The 16,591-nt window shown below is 43.1% G+C and overlaps 1 long non-coding RNA gene across 1 annotated transcript; it reads right to left on the reverse strand.

The window, feature by feature from the left end:
- Nucleotides 1-1,036: 1,036 nt before the first annotated feature.
- LOC307224888 lies at nt 1,037-2,087 on the reverse strand. Its single transcript, XR_013842775.1, has 2 exons — nt 2,019-2,087; nt 1,037-1,268 (listed from the first exon to the last, which is right to left on the reverse strand). It is a non-coding gene; the product is annotated as an uncharacterized lncRNA (long non-coding RNA).
- Nucleotides 2,088-16,591: the final 14,504 nt, after the last annotated feature.

Below are 16,591 nucleotides of genomic sequence, written 5' to 3' on the forward strand. Positions count from 1 at the left end.
GAATTTGATTCTTTCCCAATATCTCCTGATGCCTTTCCATAGTCTTTCATTTCCCCATTCATCACATGCACGTCCTTTTAATGAACTGCGTGATATTATGACAGATGTCCCGAAGCCCAGAGTAACATATTAACAATGTGTCTTGGATTCCCAGAAGTCCTTCGTAACTTCATGAAGAATCTGTTTCGTGCTAGCTTTGTCCTTCCTGGGAAGCAAGGACCCTGGGAAACTAGAGGAAATGGAATTTGTTCCCAGGCGGAAGATAATAAAAAAGGACGTGGTCCTTCTTAGGCTCCATGATAATGAGGCCTGCGGCCACGGTGGAGGTTGAGGCTGTCTCCACAGGGGCTGAAGGATGCTCTTTAGATTACCAATGTTGGTCTGAGGGGGATAGCGGTTCCTCAGATAGCTTCCGCCTCGGCTTATGAACCAAGTGGATCCCACTTTACAGAGGACACACAGCTGTTTCAAGGAGCCCCCATTCTATGTCCTGTGTAAAGAAAAAGACCCCTACGAAGGAAGATTCGAATTACTGCTAGGGATGGAGGAATCTACCAATTTCAGCTTGGTTTCTCATTTTTTCTTAAGTTCATTTCACATTTCCGGGCTGGAAAATGTGCATTTCAAAATTTGGAGGTGTGCACATTTCATCAGCTGTTTTCTGGTTCACATATCATTTTTAACACTGTGAGTCTGGTTAGGTTCACCTTTAAATGTGAACGGAATTGAATTCGTGCCCCCATCCCTATGACTGGAATATCTTTTGCTCCTGACATGAAATCTGAAATGACACAGCTGAAAAAAGGAAACCATTATCGCATACCCCCCCAACACATAGTATTTATTTTCTGCCTTGAAACCAGAATATAATATCTCCCCCACCCTCTCTTGTTTAATTATTTTTTGCCTTGTAAAAAACAACCCTGTTTGAAATCCTTCAACATAAATGCCCCCCCAGAGATGTTCACTTATCCCAATCTAATTAATCTCATGATTTTTCATAGCATGTAACCTCTCTCTCCCACACACAGCAGCATGTAGCATCCTACTTTATTTATTTTGAAGCAGAGATTTTGTGGCTGTTGACATCAGTTGTCCAACTTCTTTAATATGAAACATCTGCCACTCCGTCTCACCCTGTTGCCTGTAGGTCATGGGAAAGCTTTCTTTATCTTCCTAAATGAAGGATGTCCCACTGTACAGTCTAGCCCAGATGACCAGGGCCAACCCTTGGTATTGTCCGGCTGTGAGTGCTTCCCACCACGTCTCTGAGGAGATAAGATTTAGCCTTCAATCCTCAAGACATTTGCTCCACAGCAATCCCACCGAGCTGTCGTCAAAGGGAGTTGGCGACCTGCCCTCTTCTGTGGTGGGTGAGAACCTTTCTACCGCAGCCGTACGTCGTTTGATTTATACGCAGACAAAATCCCCCAGAGTACTAACTCAATGACTCTGAGAAGTGAAATGCTTCAGAGTGCTTAGGAATAATAAAAAAGACTAATTGCCTCTCCGCAATTTGCTTCCTTGTTTTCTCTTCAACAATACTTCCTACCAGTTTTCCTGAGACAGACATTAAGCTAACCGGCCTGTGATTAACAGAATCCGCCCCAGATCCTTTTTTGAAAATTGGTGCTACATTGACTATTTTCCAGTGCTCAGGTATGGAGGCTGATCTGTGGGACAGGTGACAGATTTTGCCCAGTTATAAAACCACAGTAAAACATCGAACATTAAAAACTTCCCTACACAAGGCTGCCTTCAGATGTCTTCTAAAAGTCAGATAGTTGCTTATCTCCTTAACATCTGACAGGAGGGTGTTCCACAGGGCGGGCGCCACTACCAAGAAGACCCTCTGCCTGGTTCCCTGTAACCTCACTTCTTGCAGTGAAGGAACCACCAGAAGGCCCTCGGAGCTGGATCTCAACATTGTACAATAATCTAATAATTGTACAATAAATAATTGGGAGTTTATTGCAGAACTCCATGTGTTGCCTTTCTACTGTTTCCTATGCACCTACATGGGCAAATGAGTTGGAGAGCTCCAATATCTCATTTGGGAGGGACTTCAAATTGTGTTTTCCATGAAGTCCCATTGCATGTAACAGAACTTTTGCACCATTCTGCTGGAACAGAAACACCTTGGGTTCTCAGTGTTCCCAAATTCTTAGCTTCGTAGGGCTAAAAAAAATACTATCCCCTTTTATGTTGGTTAGGTAGCTCTGGGACAACGGAGGCAGTGACCCTTAAGATCCTGCTGCAAATATAGTGGAGTCTTTGACCTGCCTCAACCCCAGACCATTATACCACTGGCTAGATGTATCGATGGATCAGGATTCCTACTCTTCTAAAAACGTTCATGAGCTACAGAGATCGACAACCACAAATGGTCAAGTAACTCCATGCTCATTCCCTGCACGTGATGGGTATTTTGTTCTTGTATGGTAAAAGGAAAGAAGTACACTCATGCTTCATGTTGCCATGTTCTAAAACGTCAGCCTTTGGTTCTCCAAATGCTGAGCCTGGGTAGTATTACACAATTTAACTGTACGTTCTCAGTTTGGATGTCTTGATTCTGCATCCCCAGTAAAAAGAAGGTAAGAACATGTCCTCTCTCTATCTATCTCTCAGGGACCTTCTGAATTATCAGTGGCACCCAACTGAAGTCTACACAGATGGAGTAGGACATCTATTATGCCTCAGAATCATTGTACACCCTTTAGTAACTGTGCTCATTACCAGAAGAGAGAGAGCTTTTTAAAACTTGAAGTTTCTATAATTTTTTTTATTCATCTTTGAAATAAAGACCCTGGGGAAGAAAGCCACATTTACATGATTAGAGAAATGTGACTTTTTGTGTTAATTCTTTGTGAGTAATTTTCTTAATTTCAGAACTACAATATACTTTACCTCAAAAGAGAGGGGGAGTGTGGAGTAGCACCAGCTGGCATTGTTACTCTGCTGCTCAACTGGCTGCCCAGTCAGTTGGTCAGTTAACTGGTCAGCTACACTGCTGCTCAGTCAGTCCGCTGCTCACTTGGTCAGTTGTTCCACCCCCCTCTCACTTGCTCGGCAATTCACTTGGCCAGCCAGCCAGCCACTTGGTGAATTGGACCTCAGTTGGTCGGTCACCCTGCTGCTCATTCGGCCATCCAGTTGGTCACTCCACTGCCTGGCCAGTCTGCTGCTCGCTGGGTCAGTCATTCTGCCATTTGCTACACCGACCGCTTGGTTGGTACTTGGTCACTTGGTCATTCGGTCTGTCGTTCTGCCAGCTCACTGGGTGAGTAGTTTTGTTGCTTGCTCAGGCCACTGTTCATTCCCTCAGTTGTTCCACTGCCCAGTAGGTCGGTCTCTCAGCTGCACCACCAGTTGGCACTCCTGGTTGGTCGGCAGCCACTCAGTCACTCCCTGCCACCCAGTTGGTAACTGGGCCACTCTCCCGCACTTGGTTACTTCCTCTCACTAAGTATCCAACTCTCCTCAGAAAGCCACTAAAGATGTCTGGCAGTCCTTCAAGAATGGAACATGCCACAACACAGGCTATGTCACTGTTACTTTAACAACCGCATCCCAATAGCTTAGTTTTCATGGCCCTTAATCTGTTAAACCTATTGTGTGTTACATATTTATTTTACAGGTGTCTAGTCGCCTTTTGTTTTTTTTTTTTATAATAATTTTTATTACATTTTCCACAAAAAGAACAAAAAAAGCATATTTTCACAAACATTACAAAAGAAAAATTTTCACAAACATTATACAAAAAAGAAAAAAAACCAACATAGACAAAAAATAAGACAAAAAAAGAAAAAAGAAAAAGGAAATTTTGACATAAAAATAAACTCACTTTCCAATTTATACCCTTCAAAACCTTATTTTCCTTACTTCCACCCGCCTCCCGATCTTGTATTCTATGTAATAATTAGTTTAGCAAGCTCAATTTTGTTCATTTTGATTCTTAGTCCCTCCCTTTGTACTCTTAATTAACTCAGTCACTAGAACCCCTTCTTTTCTTTTTCAATGTCCTCAACATTCAAAGATTTTACAGTGTTTTTGTAAATAGACTTTAAACTTCTTCCAGTCCTCTTCCACCTGCTCTTCTCCTTGATCTCGAATTCTGCCGGTCATTTCAGCCAGTTCCATATAGTCTATTACTTGCATCTGCCATTCTTCCAGAGTGGGTAGATCTTGTGTCTTCCAATACTTTGCGATGAGTATTCTTGCTGCTGCTGTAGCGTACATAAAGAAAGTTCTGTCCTTCTTTGACACCAATTGGCCGACCATGCCCAGAAGAAAGGCCTCTGGTTTCTTCAAGAAAGTATACTTAAATACCTTTTTCAGTTCATTATATATCATCTCCCAGAAAGCCTTAATCCTTGGGCACGTCCACCAAAGGTGAAAGAATGTCCCTTCAGTATCTTTACATTTCCAACATTTATTATCGGGCAGATGGTAGATTTTTGCAAGTTTGACTGGGGTCATGTACCACCTATATATCATTTTCATAATATTCTCTCTTAAGGCATTACATGCCGTGAATTTCATACCGGTGGTCCACAACTGTTCCCAGTCAACAAACATAATGTTATGACCAACGTCTTGTGCCCATTTTATCATAGCAGATTTTACCGTTTCATCCTCAGTATTCCACTTCAACAGCAGGTTATACATTCTCGACAATATCTTAGCATTGGGTTCTAACAATTCTATTTCCAGCTTTGATTTTTCCACCTGGAAACCAATTTTCCTGTCCAAATGATAGGCCTCTCTTATTTGGAAATAATGTAACCAGTCTCGCACCTTATCCTTAAGTTTCTCATAACTTTGCAATTTCACTTTATCTCCCTCCTGCTCCAGAATTTCCCAGTATTTTGGCCAGTTAGATTCCATATTAAGCTTTTTTAAGGCCTTTGCTTCCATAGGTGAGAGCCACCTAGGGGTTTTATTTTCCAATAAATCTTTGTATTTCATCCAGACATTAAACAATGCTTTCCTGACAATATGGTTTTTAAATGTCTTGTACACTTTAGCCTTACCGTACCACAAGTATGCATGCCACCCAAAAACGTTATCATATCCTTCCAAATCCAAAATATCCGTGTTTTCAAGAAGTAGCCAATCCTTCAACCAGCAAAAAGCTGCTGCTTCATAATATAACTTAAAGTCCGGCAGGGCAAACCCCCCTCTTTCCTTTGCGTCAGTAAGAATTTTGTATTTTATTCTGGGCTTTTTGCCCTGCCAGACAAATCTAGAAATTTCTTTTTGCCACTTCTCAAAACAGTCCATTTTGTCAATGATTTGTAGCGTCTGAAACAAAAACAACATTCTTGGCAATACATTCATTTTGATAACAGCAATTCTACCCAGTAAGGAAAGTTTCAAATTTGTCCAAATTTCAAGATCTTTTTTCACTTCTGACCAACACTTCTCATAATTATCTTTAAATAAATTTACATTCTTCGAAGTCAAGTTCACCCCTAGATATTTCACTTTTTTCACCAATATTAAACCTGTTTCTTCCTGAAACCTTTCCTTCTCTACTGCTGTCAAATTTTTCTCTAAAACCATAGTTTTTGATTTATTCAATTTAAAACCTGCCACCCGACCAAATTCTTGTATTATTTCCAGTGCTCTTTTAGAACTAGGGATTGGCTCCTGTAGCGTCAGTACTAGGTCATCTGCATAGGCTTTAAGTTTATAGTGTTTAACTCCGACCTGTATACCCTGAATCTGTTGGTCCCTTCTAATCATGTTCAGCAAGACCTCCAGGACTGAAATAAAAAGCAAAGGGGAAATTGGGCAGCCTTGTCGTGTCCCTTTCTCTATCTTAACTTCTTCCGTAACTGCATTATTCACTATTAATTTCGCCTTCTGTTCTGAGTAAATCGCGCCTATACCGTTTCCAAACCTTTCTCCAACCCCCATCCCTTGCAAATTTTTCCTCATAAAGCTCCAAGAAATATTGTCAAAGGCTTTCTCCGCATCAATAAATATTAAAACAGCTTTTGTATTTATATTAACTTGTAGCTTTTCTAAAATGTCAATTAAGTTTCTCGTGTTATTTGACAATTGTCTGCCTGGGAGAAAGCCAGCTTGGTCTTTATGAATCATTGTTGCTAAAACTTTTTTCAATCTTCTAGCTAAAATATCAGCAAAAATTTTATAATCCACATTAAGTAGGGATATGGGGCGGTAGTTCTTTAGTTGTGTCTTTTCTATCTCATTTTTCGGTATAAGCGTGATGTAAGCTTCTTTCCACGACTCCGGCGCTCTTTTCCCTTCCATAATTTCATTGCCAACCTCCATTAGAGGTTGAATTAAGTAATCTTTCATGTCTTTGTAGTATTTGGAGGTTAGCCCATCCGGGCCTGGAGACTTGCCTAGTTGCAGGTTCTTAATGGCACCTTCAACCTCCTGTTCAGAAATTTTGTCGTTCAGTATTAATTTATTCTCTTGAGAAATTTTTTGTAATCCATTTGTTTCCAAAAATTTCTCGATTTTGATCTCATTCTGTGGCCCTTGTGAATACAGTTGTTTAAAGTATCTCTGGAAGCAGTCTTGAATCTCCCGTGGGTTTTGTATATTTCGTCCATTTACTTCAAGATTGGTAACAGTATTTAATTTCTGTCTTTTCTTCAGCTGCCAAGCTAGCAGCTTTCCACACTTATTGGCCGATTCGAAGGTTTTTTGTCTCATTTGTTTAATTTTCCATTCTATATCCTGGTTAACCATTTTCAAATATTGTGCCTGATGTAATTTAATTTCTCGTAGAATGTCCTGTGACTTAGGTTTAGTCCTTAATCTCTTCTCGCCTTCTCTAATTTTCTCTAAAATCTTTTCTTTCTTCTCCTCTTGAAGTTTCCTCTTTATAGCATTTTGCTGGATCAAAAACCCCCTCATTACAGCTTTACTTGCATCCCAGATTACTCTTTTCTCCACGGTAGTCTTCAAATTTATCTCAAAGTAGTCTTTTAGTGTTTTTTGGGCCTTTTTCACAATTTCAGAGTCTCTAAACAAGGTGTCATTCATTCTCCATCTAAAGGAACCAGTGGGTGTTAGTTTCATATCCATCTTCACTGGGTTATGGTCGGAGCAGATTTTGGGGCAGATTTCCACCTTTCGAATCTTGGGTGCCATCCCTCTTGTAATCCAAATTTGGTCTATTCTAGTCCAGGTCAAATTGGCTTCAGAGAAGAAGGTCCCCTCTCTACCTAGGGGATTTTTAGTTCTCCAAATATCAATCAAGTCCATATTGTCTGTCAATTCAAAAAAGGTCTTTGGTAGTCTTCCATCTTTTGTGACTACTTGTCTTTCAGATTTATCCATATATGTGTTACATATTTATTTTACAGGTGTCTAGTCGCCTTTTGGGACGTGGGTGGTGCTGTGGGTTAAACCACAGAGCCTGGGGCTTGCCAATCAGAAGGTTGTGGTTCGAATCCCCGCGATGGGGTGAGCTGCCATTGCTCAGTCCCTGCTCCTGCCAACCTAGCAGTTCGAAAGCACGTCAAAGTGCAAGTAGATAAATAGGTACCACTGTGGCGGGAAGGTAAACGGCGTTTCCATGCGCTGCTCTGGTTCGCCAAAAGCGACTTAGTCATGCTGGCCACATGACCCGGAAGCTGTACGCCGGCTCCCTCGGCCAATAAAGCGAGATGAGCGCCACAACCCCAGAGTCGGCCACGACTGGACCTAACAGTCAGGGGTCCCTTTACCTTTAATCGCCATTTAAAGCCATCCACATTAGCGGCCACCATTACATCTCATGGGAGCAAATTCTGTAGTTTAATTATGCACGGTGTGAATAAGTACTTTCTTAGATCTCTCCTGAATCTTCTCACATTCAGCTTCAACAGGGCAACCATATGTCTGGGGTTGTTTTTTCTTTGGGGGGGGGAGATATTTCTAAAGCTCAACAACTTTATCCAGATTTTCATTTTTGGGAATATGGCAACTTCAATGGCTTCTAGTATTATGAGAGAAAACTTCTCTCCACCCACTTTCCCTACACCATGTATAATTCTACACACCTCTATAATATCCCCTCTTGCTCATATTTTCTCTTAAGTAAAAATTCCCAAACGTTGCAACTACTCACACACTCCTCTGTCCTCTATCTGCGGCCTCGGAGCCTGATATTTTCCACCCCGGTAAGGCAGAGCAAATCAGCTTATTTTGTTGATTTAAAGATATACACACTGCTTAGTGAATCTGAAGGAATTTACTGCTGAAAATGGAGTAGGAAAGTATTTCCTAACATATACAATCACGATGCGCTGGAAAAATGAGAACTTCAGTGCAGTGCCTGCTGTTACCTTACAAATGAGCGTGACTTGATTAAATATTCCTTACCCTCTGAGGATGGAAACAGGAGGAGAATGGTTTACCATAACTTACTGAATCGGAGCGGCTGCAATGAGTCTCTCTTTAGACCCTCATTTAGAAACACTTATGTGACTGAGAAGGACCAGTATTTCATACTATTTATTGAATCATCTCTTGGAAAAGAAACTCTAAATCTAAGAAATGACCACCCAAGCGTGCTGCTGAAAACTGAGCGAGCTAAGCAAGTTTTGGATGCCTTTGTAGTTCTGCTGGTTTTGGCAAAGCTCTTTGAAGTGGAAATGCTGTATCTGTTAAGTGGGGGTCAAATCCACTGGACTCAATAGGACACACATAGGATCGCTCTGTCAACAGCACTGATTTTCTGAAAAGAGGAGTGGTTTGCTGGATAGCGCATCGCCTGATGTAGAGGTGCATAGGGAGTTAGGGGAGGGATAGAACCTCTGGTAGGGGACACATTGTGCTCCTTCTGGGGTGGTTTTCCACCTTTGGTCCCCACCCTGCACTCAGCATCTCATGTGGCTCCTTGGCCACATCCTGGGAATAGCTTTGACTGGCTGGCTAAACCAGGTCTCAAACCCTCAGGGAGTTAGGGACCGCCCTTGAATGTGAAGACAGGCTCCGGCAGATTGAGTGGACATTACCAATAGTGGGTTCAAAGTGTGCTGGGCCCCGGGGTTAACCTGAGAAACGCGGTCCAGGTCCGGTCCCAAAATCCAAGGATTCCATGAGGAGTCAGTCCAAAAGGGCCAAGGCAGGAAACCAGGCTAGGTCAGGCACAGGGTCTCAGGCAGGTTCCAGCAAGCAGCAATGTTGCTCCCACAACCTGGGGCGGGGTCCGACAGCCTTTTATCTCTGATAGGGTAGCGGCTGGTCCTGATCCCCCGGTGACTTACCTCCTTGTTTCGCCCGAAGGCCAGCATTCCTCCTGCGAGTACTCAGGTCTCTCCCTCTCTCAGACCTTAGTCTCCGCAGCTCGGGAGATGTCAGTGGGTTACTAGACCCAGAAGCCGCCTCAGCCTCTCCTGACCCAACTGGTAGTGGAGCAGCTGCACATGATTGCCCAGTAGAGGGCAACAAGGTAATCCCCGCATCTGGAGCCAGGGCAGGCTCAGGCCCCTGACTTGGCCCAGCTGGTGCTTGTTGCAGGGGAACCTGTGCAGACTGGGGCTCTTCAGAATCAGGCCCCAGATTCAGTTCAGATACGAGGATCCGGTGCGGGCCGAGACTCCTCTGGTTCCGAGTCCAAGCCTGAGTCCCAGGCCATCACACAACGGTCAAGAAGGCAGTTTCTGCAGGTGATATAGAGGGAAATGAGGGAGCCCATCTAGGAGAAGGAAAATTCTGATCCTAAACCTCCACTGCCTTACCGGATAACTTCAGGAGAAGAAAAGGCTCAGGAGTAAACCCTACACAAATCTTCAGTGGAGTCTCTAAGATGTGGGTGTTGTCTTGTACATCTCCTTCCGGCAACTGCTGTAGCCAAGCTGGTGCCAAACCAATTGCGCTGCTTTCCTCTGGACCACATGAGTGAGGCTGAGAGGGTCACTTCATACACACCTCCATACACACTGTCCCAACTTTTGTCCTGGGGAAGTCACTTCAGTACTGCTAGTGCAGTGGTTTGACTTCACCCCTCGAGGCGTACCCCATTGCCTCTCAACACAGACAGATGCCGACATGTGGCCTAGCCTGTTCTTCAAGGGCTATCTGCAGTTGCTCACTCAAGAGGGACAAGCACTCTACACGTGCTCAGAGGCAGTGCACTTGTAATTCATCCAAGCATTTTTGAGCAGTGTTCTAGCACAGAATATGCATTGCTGGGATGAGTTCTGTGGCGTTTGCCCTCCTAGGTGTGTGACATCATACTGGGTTCATAAGGAAAGGGTTAACTAATTGTAAAAGGACTAACCAATGGGAACCCAAGGGGCGGAGTTAACTGTGTATAAGGTTTAAGCACAGAGGTTTTTGGGGGGAGTTAGAGTTAGAGTGGTTGAGAAAACAGTCTGGAGTTAGATGAGAGAGGGAAGATAAGTCTGTGGGTTGGGCTAGTCTGGTGTGAGAGAGGGAGAGAATTTGTTAAGAGGGGTCAGACAAACAGTTGAGATGATCAGTCAGAAGGTATTAGGAAGGTATAGGCTGGTAAAGAAACTAAAGTTAAGATACTAACAGGAATATTATCTGAGAAACCATAAGCTTGTTAATGTTTGTAAAATAAACTTATTTTTTTTGGTTCACTTTTAACAACTGAGTGGACTCAGTGTTTTACCCGAGAGTAACTGGTTGGTGGCAGCGGGGAAGCGAGCACAGTGGTGGCGCAGGGATCAATAGACCGTGTGATCACCACAATTTCTTCAGGGAGTGACTCAAGAAGTTGTTGTTGTTGTTGCTGCTGCTGCTGTTAATCCAACCCCTTCCTCCAAGAAACTCAGGATCGTGTACCTATTGCTCCCCTCTCATTTCTTCCTTACAACAACTCTGCGAGGATGGTTAGGATTGGGAGATGGTGGTGTGGCCCCTGTTTCCCAACTAAAGAAGAATGGCAATTTAAACTGATGGAATACAGTGGTGCCTCGCAAGATGAAAAGAATCCGTTCCGCGAGTCTCTTCGTCTAGCGGTTTTTTCGTCTTGCGAAGCAAGCCCATTGACGGCTTAGCGGATTAGCGCTATTAGCGGCTTAGCGGCTTTTAGCAGCTTAGCGGCTTAGCGGATAAGCAGATAAGCGGCTTAGCGGCTTAGAAAAAGGGGGGGAAAGGGAAAAAAAGTTGGAAAAACTCGCAAGATATTTTCGTCTTGCGAAGCAAGCCCATAGGGTAATTTGTCTTGCGAAGCGCCTCCAAAACGGAAAACCCTTTCATCTAGCGGGTTTTTCGTCTTGTGAGGCATTCGTCTTGTAGGGCACCACTGTATGCTCAGTTTGTGGACCTGAAGAACATACATTTAAAGAAGATTGGAAAATGTTTATTGAATATATGGGGGGGGGCAATTGTGTACACTTGAAAACGTTGGCAGCATTAAGATAAATCCAACAGTGTAAATAAGTTGTGATGGATGTAATAATGGAATACTGAATGGTTTAGTTTACGTAAAATATGCAGGGATTTATGATATGCCTTCTTTGCCTCAGTCTTCTCCGATAAAGAAAACAATGCCCAACCTGAAGAATTTGGAGCAAATGATTCAGCAGAGGAAACACAGCCCAGAATAACTAAGGAGATAGTACAAGAATACTTGGCTAGTCTAGATGTATTCAAGTCTCCAGGGCCAGATGAACTGCATCCAAGAGTATTAAAAGAACTGGCAGATGTGATCTCAGAACCACTGGCAGTCATCTTTGAGAATTCCTGGAGAACAGGCGAAGTCCCGGCAGACTGGAGGAGGGCAAATGTTGTCCCTATTTTCAAAAAGGGGAAAAGAGAGGACCCAAATAATTACCGCCCAGTCAGTCTGACATCAATACCAGGGAAGATTCTGGAGCAGACCATTAAGCAAACAGTCTGTGAGCACCTAGAAAGGAATACTGTGATCACCAATAGTCAGCATGGATTTCTGAAAAATAAGTCATGTCAGACTAACATGATCTCATTTTTGACAGAATTACAAGCCTGGTAGATGAAGGGAACGCAGTGGATGTAGCCTACCTTGATTTCAGCAAGGCATTTGACAAGGTGCCCCATGATATTCTTGTAAAGAAGCTGGTAAAATGTGGTCTTGACTATGCTACCACGCAGTGGATTTGTAACTGGCTGACTGACCGAACCCAAAGGGTGCTCATCAATGGTTCCTCTTCATCCTGGAGAAGAGTGACTAGTGGGGTGCCACAGGGTTCTGTCTTGGGCCCGGTCTTATTCAACATCTTTATCAACGACTTGGATGATGGACTCAAGGGCATCCTGATCAAATTTGCAGATGACACCAAACTGGGAGGGGTGGCTAACACCCCAGAGGACAGGATCACACTTCAAAATGACCTTGACAGATTAGAGAACTGGGCCAAAACAAACAAGATGAATTTTAACAGGGAGAAATGTAAAGTATTGCACTTGGGCAAAAAAAAAGGAGAGGCACAAATACAAGATGGGTGACACCTGGCTTGAGAGCAGTACATGTGAAAAGGATCTAGGAGTCTTGGTTGACCACAAACTTGACATGAGCCAACAGTGTGACGCGGCAGCTAAAAAAGCCAATGCAATTCTGGGCTGCATCAATAGGAGTATAGCATCTAGATCAAGGGAAGTAATAGTGCCACTGTATTCTGCTCTGGTCAGACCTCACCTGGAGTACTGTGTCCAGTTCTGGGCACCACAGTTCAAGAAGGACACTGACAAACTGGGACGTGTCCAGAGGAGGGCAACCAAAATGGTCAAAGGCCTGGAAACGATGCCTTATGAGGAACGGCTAAGGGAGCTGGGCATGTTTAGCCTGGAGAAGAGGAGGTTAAGGGGTGATATGATAGCCATGTTCAAATATATAAAAGGATGTCACATAGAGGAGGGAGAAAGGTTGTTTTCTGCTGCTCCAGAGAAGCGGACACAGAGCAATGGATCCAAACTACAAGAAAGAAGATTCCACCTAAACATTAGGAAGAACTTCCTGACAGTAAGAGCTGTTCGACAGTGGAATTTGTTGCCAAGGAGTGTGGTGGAGTCTCCTTCTTTGGAGGTCTTTAAGCAGAGGCTTGACAACCATATGTCAGAAGTGCTCTGATGGTGTTTCCTGCTTGGCAGGGGGTTGGACTCGATGGCCCTTGTGGTCTCTTCCAACTCTATGATTCTATGATTCTATGATATGCAAAATGAACCATGGAAAGAGAAGAAGGGAAGTCATTGATTTCTTAAGGTTGTTTAAATGAGTATTCTAAATTGTAAAACAGAAAATTTAATAAAAATTATATACACATAAGGACTGGGAGATGGTGTCTGACGCAAGGAACTTTACAGAGCTCCATCACTGGGAAGGGATTTAAACCTGATTCTCCCCAATTCTAGTTTGATGTGGAGGGCCACAGCCCCTTCTTCTCTGAGTTACATAGACTGTTGGTCCAACCCACAGGGATAAAAGGAGCTGCCTTATAGTACCAGATCATTGGTCCACTTAGCTCAGTTTTGTCTAAGGCACAGGTCAGTTCTCTGTCCAGGGCAGCTGTCTACCAGCTCCATCTGGTACACAGGCTGAGACCCTATCTGCCTGCGGACTGTCTCACCAGAGTGGTGCATGCTCTAGTTATCTCCCGCTTGGACTACTGCAATGCACTCTATGTGGGGCTACCTTTGAAGGTGACCTGGAAACTACAACTAATCCAGAATGCAGCAGCTAGACTGGTGACTGGGAGTGGCCGCCGAGACCACATAACACCAGTCTTGAAAGACCTACACTGGCTCCCAGTACGTTTTCAAGCACAATTCAAAGTGTTGGTGCTGACCTTTAAAACCCTAAACGGCCTCAGCTCAGTATAACTGAAGGAGCATCTCCACCCCCATCATTCTGCCCAGACACTGAGGTCTAGTGCCGAGGGCCTTCTGGCGGTTCTCTCACTACGAGATGCCAAGTTACAGGGAACCAGGCAGAGGGCCTTCTCGGTAGTGGCACCCACCCTGTGGAACGCCCTCCCACCAGATGTCAAAGAGAAGAACAACTACCAGACTTTTAGAAAACATCTGAAGGCAGCCCTGTTTAGGGAAGCTTTTAATGTTTAATAGACTATTGTATTTTAATATTGTGTTGGAAGCCGCCCAGAGAGGCTGGGGAAATCCAGCCCGATGGGTGTGGTATAAATTATTATTATTATTATTATTATTATTATTATTATTATTATTATTATTATAATACATCAGGGTAGCTAAACTGTGGCATCCCAGATGTTGCTGGAGACTACAGCTCTTATAATTCCTGACCATTGGCCATGTTTGCCAGGGCTGTTGGGAATTGTATAGTTCAACAGCATCTGAAAGACACCATGTTGACTTATGCCTCTCCAGGAGTTTCACTCCAGCCATACCTGGAGCTGCTGGGGATTGGGCCCTACATGCAACATCAAGGCAATTCCAATTCTAAATAGAATCACAATGTTCTTATGCAGATGTGATGCCCATTCAGCCTCTGTTCTCGACCCATTACTAATCTCATTAGCGTTGTCGATTCTGCCATCACAAAGTACCTGAAATTATTCAATTCAACGAGGCGCCCTATTTGTAACTATTCAGATTCCTAATCACCACAATACATCTTTACAGTTATATTCAGAAGCTGGAGTTTACAGGACTGTTTTGAGGCTCAGCTGGAAGTAGAAGAAAATTGTACATCCATTCTGATTGTTAGCACCCAGATTTTCTTTCCAAAGTGCTTTTCAGCTCTTAAAAATACTGGCTTCTCTCAAGGAGGAACTGCAGGTTTTCTGAAGAAGAATAAAGAAGTATTGTCTCTTGAATCCACTTTTCTCTATGCTGTTTTGTCAAGGGCCATGAGCAGTTTTACTCTAAGTTTGCAGTTCTTGAGATGCTTGTTCTAAAGTAGCTCCATAGATAAAGTTATTTGAGGACTGAATCTTTACAGCTGTTTGCCAGCTATAAAGAAACTGGCCCCTCTAAACTGGGTGGTTTCTCCCCCTCCCCATGTGCATTCTGTTGTTGTTTTTTAATTAATTTTTTATTGACAAGTTTATTTACAACATAACATAACCCCCCCCCATACAGAAATACAATAAGCATAACATTTGTTGTTGTTGTTGTTGTTGTCATTTAGTCATGTCCGACTCTTCGTGACCCCATGGACCAGAGCACGCCAGGCACTCCTGTCTTCCACTGCCTCCCGCAGTTTGGTCAAACTCATGCTGGTAGCTTTGAGAACACTGTCCAACCATCTCGTCCTCTGTCGTCCCCTTCTCCTTGTGCCCTCCATCTTTCCCAACATCAGGGTCTTTTCCAGGGAGTCTTCTCTTCTCATGAGGTGGCCAAAGTATTGGAGTCTCAGCTTCAGGATCTGTCCTTCCAGTGAGCACTCAGGGCTGATTTCCTTCAGAATGGAGAGGTTTGATCTTCTTGCAGTCCATGGGACTCTCAAGAGTCTCCTCCAGCACCATAATTCAAAAGCATCAATTCTTCGACGATTTATGGTCTAGCTCTCACTTCCATACATCACTACTGGGAAAACCATAGCTTTAACAATACAGACCTTTGTTGGCAAGGTGATGTCTCTGCTTTTTAAGATGCTGTCTAGGTTTGTCATTGCTCTTCTCCCAAGAAGCAGGCATCTTTTAATTTCGTGACTGCTGTCACCTTGCTGTGGTGAAGGGGCCTGAATAACTGAGAGAAGCTATGAGCTATGCCCTGCAGGGCCACCCAAGATGGACAGGTCATAGTTGAGAGTTTTGACCAAACATGATCCACCTGGAGCAGGAACCAGCAAGCCACTCCAGTATCCCTGCCAAGAAAACTCCATGGACAAAGACAACAAGCATAACATACAACAATACAAACAACCAATTAAAAGACTTCCTTTATCCTGGATCTGGCCTCCTTATTTACTTCTTATAAACTGTTTCCTTTATGAATAATTATTAAGATTTTTCTAATTATAACTTAAATATGCACAAAGTCTCCTGCAGACATTAATCAAAACAAGTCCAGGTATGTATTTTAGGGCACTGTTTTGAGAAGTATTCTCTGCATTTCCCCCATGCTGTTTGAAACTCTTGTCTAGTGTGATCTCTAATTGCCTCTGTTAATCTAGCCAGTTCAATAGACTCTAACAGTTTGTCTTGCCATTCCTTTTTTGTTGGCACAATTTCTTTTTTCCAGTTTTTAACAGTTAGGATCCTTGCCGCTCCTGTGGCAGAGGAATATTTTCTGATCTTCTCTTGCTATATCCCCATGTGCATTCTGAATAGGGATGGGAGAATCTGACCATTTCAGTTTCTATCAGTTTCTCATTTTTCCAGTCTTAAATCCAGTTCTTTGTATTTCCACATAAGTTTGATATATCTATATCTATCTATCTATAGAGATATATAGAGATATAGTTATAGATACAGATATATATTCTTCATGAAAATTCATCAGTAATTTAGTGCAAATTTCCTGAATTTCACTTTTGTATGCAATGCTGCAAAGCAATTTCCCCTACTACAATTCACTTTTTATTTTCACGGATGCATGCATTTATATACTCCAACTTAGCGCATGCATTTAGCTGGATATTACCTAGCTGGAGAACTGCGCTGCAAAATTTGGAGAAATGTGAATTTCTAAGCAT

This window comes from Podarcis cretensis, assembly GCF_951804945.1.
Source record: "Podarcis cretensis genome assembly, chromosome: 10".
Lineage (NCBI taxonomy): Eukaryota > Metazoa > Chordata > Lepidosauria > Squamata > Lacertidae > Podarcis > Podarcis cretensis.